Here is an 11,061-nt window from a genome sequence, read left to right on the forward strand (position 1 = left end):
TTCTTACCCTGCAAGGAAATGACAGAATCTGCTTATAAGAGTTTATTAGAGATAAAATAGGGAGTGCGCAGGCCTGTGGGAGAGACACATGCGTGGAGAAGAGGAAGAGGAGAGAAGAAAGAGAGAGCCGGGAATATGGCGCTAAAAACCGGCTGCCAGTACTCACTACTACGCATGTGCGTAATCAATGGTCATGTTGCACGCTTACGTAGCATGTAACGTCACGATTCTGTCACACGAGATGCTTGGCTGAATTGCTAGCGAGTGTCGCTGACCGAATGAGCAAGTGTCGCCTGGTAAATGCGACGTTGGGGGGGGGAGCGTGTGTGAACCCTCAGATCGAGTTCTCCAAACACAAGAGGCTGCATTCTGGGGAAGGAGTGCACCAGTTTTCAACATCAATAAACACATTTTTAAAATCTTCTCAAACTTTTCTCTAAATCTCTCCCCAACACTTACAGAACTCAGTCATTGAAAGATTAATCCAGTGGATTTAGCTCACTGGGTGGTGAAGAAGATTAAATCCAGGAGCCAAAGAGATGGTTCAATGGTTAAGAGCACTGGCAGCTCTTCCAGAGGTCTTGGGTTCAATTCCCAGCACCCACAGGGCAGCTCACAAGTGTTTGACTCCAGTCCCAAACAACTCGACACTCTCACACATACATAACATGCAGACAAAACACCAATCAATGCACATGAAATAAAAATAAATAAATCATTAAAAATGTAAAAAGAGAAAAAAAAGAACACTGAACTCTAAAAGCTGCCCAGCAACCCACAGTGGCCACTCCTGTCCCCCTTCAACACTCCAACTAAAGTAAAACTTTTCTACTTCCGGCCTTGCTAATCTCTCAAATATAACATAGAACCTCAACTCCCAGCAGCTTTTGTGGGGCTCTCCTTTTCCACCAAACACATTCTTCCTTCAAATATTTTTACTTTGCAAACCACAAAAACCAAGGAGGAAATATATCTGCCCCTAACTTCCCCTGTCCCATTTCCACGTTATATATAATACTACATATCACTTACAGACACAGGCCTGAATGTATACGGCTTAATCTAAAAGTACCCAACTGTTTTCTACAGGTTTCTTCTTATTTCTCACATAAACGTGGCTTAAGAAAGGCCTGGAGAGATGGCGCAGATGTTAAGAGCACTGGGTTCAATTTCCAGCACCCACATGGCAGCTCACAACTGCCTATAACTCCAGTTGCATGGGATATGGCACCCTCATTCATGTAGGCAAAACATCAATGCACATGAAATAAAAATAAATTATCCTTTTAAAACAGAAGGCTGTAATAGCTCATCCATGAAAGTCCATTATTCCATTTACCTGAGGCTTTACCTTCCACTAATCCGAAGAACTCCCCTGGATGCTAAGCTGCCCTAGTGTCTAGAGACTCACCACCCATTGTCCTAATGTCCCGCATACAATCCCACATCAGCCCATATGTACTTCCATATGGTCCAGAAACTCCAAGGAGCACTGTCCTGATTGCTTCTCTCCAGCATGAATCTGCAGAAGACTCTACTTACCAGTTAGCTAGGAGAGCCACAGCTTCTTCTAACCCTCTGATGCTGATAGAATTCCAGAGCTGCCGATGGATAAAGAAAAGTCTTTCCCATAATTCCATCCTTATCTCCTGGTTACATCTCCAAGTATTTTGTTTGAAAAACTAAGTCTCCCTGGTTCTACAATCTTCTGCAAGATAGTATCTATTCACTGACTTAAACATACTTAAAACACTTAAGCCGGGTGGTGGTGGTCCACACCTTTAATCCTAGCACTCAGGAGGCAGAGGCAGGGCAGATCTCTGTGAGTTCGAGGCCAGCCTGGTCTACAGAGCGAGATCCAGGAAAGGCTCAAAGCTACACAGAAAAATCCTGTCTCGAAAAACAAAACAAACAAACAAAAAAAGAAAGAAAGAAAAGAAAAGAAAACACTTAAAATAGCACTCAGAAAGCAGAGGCAGGTTGATCTAGTGAGTTCCAGGCCAGCCTGGTCTATATAGGGAGTCTCTTTTTCCAAAACAAACAAAGAAACAAACACAAAAACCAAGAATGAAATTTCTGCTAGACCATCTCTACAGCTTCATCAAAGGCCTTCACTGAAGTTCAGATTCCAGGCTAGAGACAGATCATGCTGATTTTGAGATGGTTCCTGCATTAAGGGAATTTAAATACCGGACAAAATTTGCAGATGAAGGACACTGAAAGGCAGAAAGAAGAACAGAATACAGATAGAGCCCAGGTCCTGGTGCAGAGGCAGAAATGAAAGCTGACTAATTATACCCACTGGTCTGCTGTTCAACTGACACCATCCTGATAAAAGTTTATTTACAGCCCACGGCAATAGTGGAACAATCAGCATAACTCTTCGGCGGTGCCCTAGCTCCACGGGTTGGCGCGAGAGTCAAAAGGCCTCTGTGCTTTCTGCGCAGGATGGCTGCTGGGGGGCATCTGCGTACTGAGTGCTAGCACCAGGATGGAGACGTGTAGACTGAGTTCGAGGCAAAGGAGCTTGCTTAGGAAGCAGTTCACAATGTCCCTTTGGTTGTTGGAAGCTCCAGAATCTTCTCACTGATGAGCTAAGACTGACAAAGGTGTGATGAGACTTGGCTATCTGCTGGACCTGGTTCCCAGGTTTATTGTTATATGTAGGATTTTTCAGCCAAAGATTTCCAAGCTTTCTGTTTCAGGACTGGTATGGATGATAAAGGACACCTGAGCAATGACGAAGCACACAAGGCTATCAAACCCACCAGTAAAGAGTTCAAGAAAACCTGGGGTTTGAAGAACCACGATTGCCAACCGTGAGGATGCAGGAGACCTCGAGGTAGACCCCAGTGAGCAGCCACCACGGCATAGCCTCTCCCTGCGCCGCAGTGGACGGCAGCCAACGCAGACCGAGAGGGTGGAAGAGTTCTTACCACAGTTCGCCGCCGAGGAAGAAAGAGTGTGCCAGTCTCCCGGGAGGATTCCAGTGAACCCCCAATCTCCACGGTCACTGATGTGGAAACAGCCCCGGAGGGGAGCATGGAGAATAGTTCTGAGATTAGAAGTGGCCCTGCCCCTGGCTCCTCAGGGAAGGAACATCCTGCCTCTTCCGAAAAGGCAAAAGGAGGTGATGAGGAAGAAGACACCTCTGACAGTGACAGCGATGGCCTTACTTTGAAGGAACTTCAGAACCGCCTTCGAAGAAAGCTAGAACAAGAACCTGTGGAGAGGCCCTGAGAGGCATTCAGAATCGCTGGCGGAAGAAGCCCGAAGAGGAGGACCATGCTGAAATTGGGAGTGTCCTAACGGGCAGTGCTGATGAGAATACACCTCTCTGTAAGCAGGAGCCTGAGGCTAGTCAGGGACCAGTGTCCCAGTCACAGAAAGATGACAGAGAAAATCAGTCAGAGGGGATATCAACGCAGGGAAGTAAAGAGGAAGGCCCCAGCGATGTGGGCAAACCAAAGCCTGAGTGTGAGGTTTACGACCCCAATGCCCTGTACTGCATCTGCCGCCAGCCTCGTAACAACAGGTTTATGATCTGCTGTGATCGATGTGAGGAGTGGTTCCATGGAGACTGTGTGGGTATTTCTGAGGCCCGAGGGGGGTTCCTGGAAAGGAATGGGGAAGACTACATCTGACCAAATTGCATCATTTTGCAAGTGCAGGATGAGGCCAATGCCAGTGCCTCTGATGAGCAGGCCTCTGGGTACAGACCTGTAGGTGCTGATGGCACAGACTATACAAGTGCAGGGATAGTAGAACAGAAGTCTGATGAAGACCAGGGGGAAGGGTAGAACTGAAAAGGCGGCAAACCCCAGCGGCAAGAAAAAACTCAAGATATTCCAGCCTCTCGTAGGCTCCTCGTGTTGCTAAGCGCATTGGCCCTGGGTGTTCCAATGTAGCACAGACTGATTCAGTGTACTGCAGTAATGATTGCATTCTCAAACACGCTGCAGCTACCATGAGATTTCTAAGTTCAGGTAAAGAACAAACAACCAAAACCCCAGGAAAAGGTCAAGATAAAGCCAGAAAAGTTCAGTCTTCTACAAATGCAGTGTTCAGGCGGGGATTAAAATCTCTTCTGTGCACAAAGAGACTAGCTTTAGAGAAAAGAGAAAAGCCAGAGAAGAAAGTGATGGTGGCTCCTAGGAGTGAAACTTCAGGGAAGGAGATAACCTATGAAAGCACCACCCCATCCTTGGCAAGTGACCACAACTACAATGCTGTGAAGCCAGAGAAGCCTGAGAAGTCTGAGAAGCCCACTGCACTCTCACCCACCCTATTAAGTAAATGTACATATCAACGAATGGCTGGCTTCCTAGTCCCCCCCCCCCATCATCTGGATGGCTGCTGGAGTCCTGGGTATTCTGGTGCTGCTGGTAGCCAGCAGCTCACCGCCAAACCGAAACAAATACCAAGATGCCTCTGGACTCTGGGTGTTCCTGACTAGCCTGGGGAGCTTCTGTGGGTGTTTCCTAAAGAGCTGAGTAGGCCCTCCATACTGAGAGTCTCACATTGGAGGAAATTTCTTATTTCAGTTTCAGGCTTTGGTATTTGCACTGCTCTCATGATGGGTCTACATCAGTGCACTGTTCAGACTCCAGGCTCAGTACTATGCAAACACCAGCTCCTCACAGAACAGCCATGCATAAACCATGAGGAATTTTTCCACATTACCTATTTCTGCACATGAAGTCATCACTGCTCTTATATTGCAAAATCGATTTTTCAGGAGCTAAGAAAGGACAGGTAGATAATTTGCTTGTGTCTATTTCACATACTATATACCTACATAATAAACAAGTTTACATTTCAAAAAAAATACTGGAACAGTCTAAGCAAATGAAGCTAGAGTCTCTGCTTGCAGAAGTGTAGGAGGAGAAGATGCCAGCTTCCAAACCTGAGCTTCTCCATGCCCTGATGCCCCTTTCCAGTGTACTAACTGGCCTATGCAGGCCTCCAGAGTTGGGTAGTTGTGCAAGACAGTGTTGTGGGTGTTCACTAGAGAACACTGCTAAGACATGGGCTTAAGCCGATAGAAAGTCTTTATTAGCTAGTCTGTGACTACACTGGGCACTCTGGATCCTAGGGCAGCATGGAGACTTTTTCAGGATGTTTTGAAGTACAAAAACCATGCTCTGCTGTCAGAGCTGACCAGTGAGTCAACTGAGTAGGGCATGAGGCTGAGAACGTTACAAGTTCAAGAATAGATGGAGATAGAAAATTGTTATACCCAGATTCCTGGTACCCTCAAAAGACAACCACAGAGACCAAATACCATATGCCAAAGCAAAGAGACTTTTTTTTTTTTTCAAACTCAGAGTTTGGACTTTTTATTTGATACAGAGGTGTGAGCAGAAATCTGACTGGGCTCAGGCAGGGTAGTATTTTTTATTACTGCAGAGGCTGGGGTAAGGGGATTTCTAGGGCCCAGGCCCCGATTGGCTGACCTTTGTCTAGGGGTATAGGGGTATCTGTAAAAGGAAAATATGTATGTGTTAGACTGAGGGACATCTGAGGATCTTATTTAATGGTTGGAATGTCAGTTACTTCCCCTTAGATGCTGGCCCATCCCTGGATGGTATTAGCTTATGGCTTTTCTTGGATCCAGGCATTGCCTACCAGTAAACTGTAGGGCCTGGCCCCCGGTTTGGGTAGCTGTTGCCTTGCTTGCAGACCTTGACCTTGATGTCCTCCCTATGCTACTTCCCTGCCAGTTTCCACCCTCCTGAATGCTTAAGGGAAGTTCCTTGTCTGAGTATCCTGCATATTGGGCATTAACAGCTTAGATGAAAGATTGTAAACATCAGTATTGAACTTCTGCCCTCTGGGGTTTTCCCATTGTGCTGTAAGCCTGTATTTAAGGTTTCCTCCCTCTTTCAATAAATGGTATTCAGCATTCTGCTGAGGCGAATGACCCACTGTCTCTTGTCTCTGTTTTTCGATCCACAGCCCCTCACTTGGACATGGTGAACGGGTGGTGGTAGGGTGGGCATCATCGCTACAGTAAACCTGTCACAGAAGCTGTGTCTGGGCCTCTAAGCCTGTCATGGCAGTTAGTCTGGGAGCCATGCACAAGTTCTTATCTTCTGTGGAAATAGAAGCAGAACCTCTTTTCCAAAGCAACGTATCCTTACAGATAAATTTTAAAGTCAAAATAACTTCCTTCTCTGACTAGGAGAAATTTTAAGCTGTTAAGCTGTGTGGTGACTTTAGCTGTTGACTTTTGAGTCCCAAAGCTTCCCAACATGGCAGAGGTACGTTTACTGCCTACTCTGGGAAGCAGTTGGTTTATCCCTCCATGCAGCAGCGCGTAGCCCAGGACCCCCCTCCCCTCAGTGTGCTGCACAGCTTGGAGACACCTCTGTGTATGGAGGTGGCAATATGCCATGTGTAGCTCAAGACTGGCTAGCACAGTAGGTAGAGCATGAGACTCTTAAACCCAGGGTCATTGGTTTGTGCGCCATATTGGGGGTGCTAAATGTAGTTGAAAGTTTTCTCCTGTCCCGAGTTCCTTCAGTCCCATTCAGCCCCGTGGTCCTTCTAGCACTTATAAAATAATCATTCAGAGGCTTAATATTATTTACAAACTGTATGTCCTATGGCAGGCCTCTTGCTAGCTAGCTCTTACATCTTTAATTAATCCATTTCTATTAATCTATGTTTTGCCATGTCTTTAACAGTCTGCTGGCATGTTGCTCCTTGGGTAGCAGGCTGGCTTCCCCGGACTTCATCTTTCTCTTTCATGTCTCCCTCCTTGGATTTTCCACATGCTTCTAAGCTGCCTTGCCATAGGTCAAAGCAGCTTAATTATTAACCAATGGGAACAACAGATATTCACAGTGTACAGAAAGTCATCCCCAACACCATACTGTTACCACCATATAGCAGGAAGTTTGGTCTCAGCTCCTACTGAACACAAAGTAGATAGGGCCAAGTTTCCTATCCCATGTCTCTTCTTCAGGCTCCTTCTTGGACTTAGATGACCACATAGCTGTAGATGTAATTCCAAACAGTCTTATTAAATAAGAAACACAGAGCCAAATGCAGAGTTAAAAGCCCAGAGATGAGAGAGCAATAGCCAAAAGCTAAGACCATCTTCTTACCACTCACTGCTATCCTTCCCCTGAGAAAGAGACCTACTTCCTGGGTGTCTGTATTTTGATCACCTTTCTGTACTGCCTTCTCATTGGCTCTAAACCCAACCACATGACTTTCTCAGCACTGCCTGTCTATACAGACCTTGAAGTCTCTATGGTAGGTACTTGGATTAAAGGTGTATCACCATGCTGGCTGTGTCCTTGAACACACAGACCCTGCCTGCCATGTGATCAGATTAAGGGCATGTGCTACCACTGCCAGACTTCTGCTTAATGGCTATGACCTCTGATATTCAGGCAACTTTATTAACATACAAATAAAATCACATTTCAGCACGAATAAAATATCACCATACACAACCTGTAGATCATCCTTTCCATTACCTTCCTTTCTAAAAACCTATTATAATCTCCAATATAAGATTCTATGTAAATAACCTTCCTTTCCCCTACTGTCCCATACCCAAACCAAGCTAGCTTCCCTAGAACCATGCTGCTGAAGCAAATTCAGTCATTCAAACACAGTGTGTACCAGGCAGAAGGTATAAATCTTTAATATATTACAGTGCTGTGTTTTCAGAGAGTGGGACTCCTGTCAAACAGATGTGATCATAGGTCCCTTGTCATCCAGCCCCATGAGACTCTCTGCCCACCTCTCCAGTCTCACTCCTTTCCACCCTCCTCCTTCCCTTGATGGCAGACAGACAGAATCTTTAGTTCTAGGGACAGAACTTCCTCTTTGAATACTCCAGCTTCCTCCCGTCCAAGCGCCTCTGTATTTGGTAGATTTCTTTTGGGAAACATTTCCTTGGCTACACATGACTTTGGTTTCATCTCTAATATCACTCTTTCCTAGGGACGGTCCTGAGAATGGGCTAAAGCTGTTCCCTCTGACACAGAGATTCCCTGCAGCGCTGTCACTCAGCAGACAGTTGTAGCAGCCACAACTACAGGCTGTGACTGGTTCCCAGGGGGAGACTAGATTCTAAGGTCTCTGCTCATCCCTCATGCCAGTTTCCTAGACCCAAATGTCATGATTGGGAAGCCAAGTACTGTCAGGACATCATCTTCTCGGAATGAATCAGCAGATTGATGGACCAGAATTGATGTCCTTTTCCATCTATTCCCTCCTGTCCTGCAGCTTTTCAGGATCTAGATTTCAGAAATGGACCCTAGCCCCAGCTCTGGGAAGGGCACTTGGCACCTGCTTAATTTGTGGTATATACTAACCAAATTTCCAATGTCCTATGAACCTACACATTGTAAGGTGGAGATGTCTGGTCAAAATGAACTAGTGAACTTGATAAAAAAATGGCAAGGCAGTTTTGGAAGTGAAGAAACAACAGTTTTTATTAGTGAAAGTGCACACAGCTGAAGTCAGTATCTCATCTTCATTTCTCTCAAAATTATGCACACAGCTCTCAGAGAAGGACTGGTTCTATTGTTTCATAAGATGTACAAAGTTTCACAAAATTTAAATGCTTGTCCAGAATGGCATGAAGGTGCCACACACTTTTCATCCCAGATCTTTGGGATACAAAGGCACAAGATGTTTGTGAGATTGAGGCCAGTCTCGTGTATATAGATATGGAGTTCTGGCCAAGCTGGGGCTACAAAGTGAGACACTATTCTAAAAATTAAAAAATAAAAAAATAATATAATTGTTAATTATTGTAATGAGCTATTCCACAGCAGATTATGGGTAACACAATCAATATTATCTTCAAAGTTCAAGATTAAAAGAAAATTCAAGCTGGGAGGTGGTGTTGCACGCCTTTAATCCCAGCATTTGGGAGGCAGGTGGATCTCTGTGAGTTCGAGGCCAGTCTGGGCTACAGAGTGAGTTCAAGGAAAGGCGCAAAGCTACACAGAGAAACCCTGTCTTGAAAAACAAAAACAAAAAACAACCAAAAAAAAAAAAAGAAAGAAAGAAAATTCAAGGCTGGGTAGTGGTGGCACATGACTTTAATCCTAGCACTTGGGAGGCAAAGGTAGGGCAGATCTGTGAGTTTGAGGTAAGCCTGGTCTATAGACCAAGTTCCAGGACAGGCTCCAAAGCTACATAGAGAAACCTGATGTGGGACGGTCTGTATGTCAAATTGCTCTGATTGGTCAATAAATAAAACACTGATTGGCCAGTGGCCAGGCAGGAAGTAGGTGGGACAAGGAGAGAGGAGAATTCTGGGAAGCAGAAGGCTGAGGCGGAGAGACACTGCAGCCACTGCCATGACCAGCAGCATGTGAAGACGCCGGTAAGCCACCAGCCACGTGGCAAGGTATAGATTTATGGAAATGGTTAATTTAAGATAAAAGAACAGTTAGCAAGAAGCCTGCCACGACCATACAGTTTGTAAGCAATATAAGTCTCTGTGTTTACTTGGTTGGGTCTGAGCGGCTATGGGACTGGCGGGTGACAAAGATTTGTCCTGACTGTGGGCAAGGCAGGAAAACTCAAGCTACAGAAACCCTTTCTCGGGAAAAAAAAAAAAAAAAAAAAAAAGGAAATTCAATAGAATCAACAAGACTGATTTCTCTGTGGGAATATCAACAAAATTCATGTTGGATCTTTCTATTGGTCCTCTCAACTGATAATATTTTTCTATAGTATAACAGAAATACAAACACTAGCTATATCAAAGGGGAACATGATTATTTTAAAGACATATCAGACAGCATGCAAAATACATGAGTATAATATGAAAATCACTGACTCAGCTCTAACTGGACATCAGGTATTACTACTACATCTGCTAGGATTGGCACATGCATTCTGGAATGTTTTCCACGGCTCAAAGTCTTCTCACCAGTCACCTCTCATCACAATGACCACTGTCCATCAAGGTAAGTATGGACATGATAACAGCAAACAGACATGGAGATAACCCTACTGTTACTCCTGACAGAACTGGAGCCCATATAGATGATCTGTTTTCCACTGAGTCCCACATGCTGTCACAGAATGTCACTAGTCACCATATTCTTGAGTTCAAGTAAGATTTGGAAATGCTATGTGGGACAACGAGACAGACCTCCAGACCCCTTCATATATATCAGACATCTCTAGGAAGACTGAAGATCAGAGCAGACATCACAATCTCAGAGCCCTGCAGTCACCAGGCAGTAATCAGGAAGGAGGCAGGAGAGTGCAGGGGTGGATGGCCACATCTAGTGGCCTCATCCCTCTAGAACCCAGGCTGATCTTGACAAATCTTTCTAGAAAAGCTACAAATTCAGGCTATAATTGCAAAAGACCTGATGTGATGTGTAGTTGCCTCAAATTTAAGAAAAAAATTAATAAATTAAAAAAAAACCTGTCTCAAAAAAACAAAAAGAAAAAAGAGAGAAGAAAAAGTAATGAAGAAAAAAGAATAAAACACTGTAGTTTAAACACAATCATTTTTAGAGCAGACAAGAGAAGCTCCATTTGGCAAACCCAGAATCAACTTCCCACCATCTGTGCTCCTCAAGAAAGCCTCAATCAGACATCTATTTATTTCCTAGAACTCTGTAGAACAGCAGTGGATTGTGGACTGAGATCCAGCATCCTGCTCTCCTACGGACTGAGTGTCTCTAACTGGAGTCAGGACTTACTCACACTGAAATAGACATTAATACCCTCTTGAAAAATCTGCTCTTCTCAACAGACTGGTAACAAATATACCAATATACCAACACAACAGCCTTTGTTAACTGTAGCAAAACCAAATATTTCCTTGATTGTGACAAACTGATCCTCTATGGAAAATGCTTTGTGTTTATAAAATAAATTTAAATCTGAAGACAACTATAAATTTCTAGAAATTTAGAACTCTGAATGAAACCAGTGATAGTCCCAAACTCGATCACCCCTGGAACAGGACTTCTCTCAGGCAGAGAGCCTGGGTCCTGCTCCCCCTTTCCTCTTCATGTCTGCATTGTCTCCTTCCAGCACCTAATTCAGAGTCCAGTGGGTGAG

The 11,061-nt window shown here is 44.6% G+C and overlaps 1 pseudogene; it reads left to right on the plus strand.

Annotated features, from left to right (window-relative positions):
• Positions 1–2,712: 2,712 nt before the first annotated feature.
• On the plus strand, positions 2,713–4,456 carry LOC114689090 (annotated as a pseudogene).
• The last annotated feature ends 6,605 nt before the right edge of the window (positions 4,457–11,061 follow it).

The sequence above is a fragment of the Peromyscus leucopus genome, unplaced genomic scaffold, assembly GCF_004664715.2.
Source record: "Peromyscus leucopus breed LL Stock unplaced genomic scaffold, UCI_PerLeu_2.1 scaffold_1499, whole genome shotgun sequence".
In the NCBI taxonomy this organism is placed as follows: Eukaryota; Metazoa; Chordata; class Mammalia; order Rodentia; family Cricetidae; genus Peromyscus; species Peromyscus leucopus.